Below are 2,617 nucleotides of genomic sequence, written 5' to 3' on the forward strand. Positions count from 1 at the left end.
CAAAAGTCTGCTAGAACTGATACATGAATTCAGCAAAGTTGCGGGATACAAAATCAATGTACAGAAATCATTTGCATTCTTATACACTAACAATTAAGCAACAGAAAGACAAATAAAGAAACTGATCCCATTCACAATTGCACCAAGCAGCATAAAATACCTAGGAATAAATCTAACCAAAGATGTAAAAGATCTGTATGCTGAAAACTGTAGAAAGCTTATGAAGGAAATTGAAGAAGATATAAAGAAATGGAAAAACATTCCATGTTCATGGATTAGAAGAATAAATATTGTTAAAATGTCAAGTGAATTTTAAATGAAAAGTAGAATTAGGGTTTCCAGAGCTTTAGGAGCCCATTTTCACTGTAGGTAGCAATCAGATTCTGATGAGAGTGATGTGTGATACCAATCACATCCTTCTTGTGAATTGTCAAAGTTCTCTTGCATTTGCTGGTGACTGTGCTAACACAGGGGAGCACAAAGTCCTCCTACACAGCAGATCCATTCACCACAGGGAGATAGGGCGTGGCAAACAGAATCACCACCTTCTTTGTTTCTTACCAGAGATGAAGTTTCTGACAATCTGCCCCTGCATGTTCATGATGACCACTGTATTTGATCTTCCACATACCACAAAGTGCTCTGGGTTTTTAGGAAGCAGGATCACACTGTTGATAGTGATATCTGTCCCTGCAATGCTGCCCAGGGATTTAAACGGATTTGAACGTTTTGTGGTCTTCATATTCCAGATATTTACAGTCCCATCAGAGGATGCACTAATAATACAATGTCCATCTTGTGTAAAAGTTAATCTATTTAACAAAAGAGGAATGGCCACAAAATTCCTTCAGGGTTGTCCCAGATTTTAAACCATGAATTCTAATTGTCTGGTCAAAAGAGGCAGTAAGGATATCACTGCTATCCTTAGAAAAGATTTTCTGTGACACCTTTACTGTGTGCCCTTTCAAATCTCCTAAACACTGTCCACTTTGAATCTTCCCCATACCTTGATTTTTTCCATTGTGGACCCCAGTTGCTAACATTTCTTTATCTCTGCTGAAACACATGCAGAGGACAGCATTATCCATCATCCTAAAGTCATCCTGGGCCTGGAACTAAAGATCCTTTCTGATTTTTCCAGTTGTAAAGTTCTAGACTTCAGTGAATCCAACAACAGGCCCAGTGACCAAATACTGACCATCTGGAGAAAATTGAGCACACTCCATATGTGATTTCTGACTAAACTTAATATGACGGTTCAGTTGTGTAGGAAACTTTTCTTCTTCTACATCTTTGACGGTTGTTTTGCCTCAGAACAAATCTATGTAGTCATTCCAGGAGGAAGCAATCCCTGATGTTGCTGCCACTTCAGTACCTGTCCCAGTAATGCCATGAGGTGAGATGGAGACACCACTGACTTCTCAGGTAAGGACTGGGAAATTGCTGCTCTTCTCTTTGCTACTTCTATTTGGGTAGACCTCACGAGGATCGAAATAAGACCTGGCCAAGAGGTTCTTCAAATGAACACACTGCTCTGGCTGTGTTTGTTTTAACATGATCATGGGAGCAGTCTGTCTCAGGAGTGACCTGGAAGCCCCCAATTCACGCAGCTCTATCAATTCCAGAACAACCCATTCATAGAGGTGAATGAGGGTTTTGTCTGGCAATTTCAGAGACTGTAAAACAGTATCCCAGTATTAATGTCAGCTACAAAACTTTCAGTGCTGTCCATGATATTCAGAGACACAGTAGTCTCTTCCTGTACATTAGCTAATGCCTGATATACGCTGTTTTCCTTCAGGTATTGTATGATAAGATGGGTCACATCCAAGCACTTGATTTTGATCAACATAGCATTATCCTCACAGGCACAGAACTCACTCCACTATTCAGAATCAGAATTTTTGGAAACTCTTCTGGTTATTCTAATGTGCAGTCCAGTTTGAAAACTGCTGGACTAGAGTGGTGTTGCTTACAATTTTATGTACATAAGGATCTCCTCGAATCTCATCAGGTCTGGGATGGGGCCTCACATGCCCCATTTCTGACAAGTTTCCAGGATTTTCAGTTGCTACTGGCCCAAGGGCCACACTTGGAAAAACAAGGTCTACTAGGCAACCATGCAATGCCCTCTACCTTATGTATCCTCAGGGTACTTGCCCCAGTAGGGATCTGTGATTGGTCATCAGGCCCTACCTTCTCCCAATGTAGTCCTCAAGCTAAAGTCCTATCTCACATATCTTGTCCTCATTTGGTCTCTAGCACAGGCATCAGGCCTCTGTAGCACTCAGAAACACTGCCCAGGGAGGTGAGTTTATCTTTGACAAACCAACAAGAGCACAAGAGCTGGAATGTCCTGTTACTGTTGCTGCCTAAAATCAGTTAATTTTTCTCTCAGATGCTATAGCCATCTTGGTTGTCCTAGAGTTTTCTTGTGCAGGTAAAGGGACTTTACTCTTTTTTCTGGTTCTAGACACTGACCCAAAGTGAGCTTTTTCTGCCTTGAACAAAGGGCAGAGTTGAGCTCTGGTGTTCAGGGAATGTAATTGGAGCCCAGTTTTCTCACACTCCGCTGTCCCCACCTCTGTCTATGGACTTATCTTTTAAAAAATCCTTT

The 2,617-nt window shown here is 41.4% G+C and overlaps 1 pseudogene; it reads right to left on the reverse strand.

Moving 5' to 3' along the window:
• Nucleotides 1-329: 329 nt before the first annotated feature.
• LOC125936879 (WD40 repeat-containing protein SMU1-like) lies at nucleotides 330-1,852 on the reverse strand (annotated as a pseudogene).
• Between the last annotated feature and the right edge of the window lie 765 nt (nucleotides 1,853-2,617).

Source organism: Panthera uncia (genome assembly GCF_023721935.1).
Source record: "Panthera uncia isolate 11264 chromosome A3 unlocalized genomic scaffold, Puncia_PCG_1.0 HiC_scaffold_11, whole genome shotgun sequence".
Taxonomy (NCBI): Eukaryota; Metazoa; Chordata; class Mammalia; order Carnivora; family Felidae; genus Panthera; species Panthera uncia.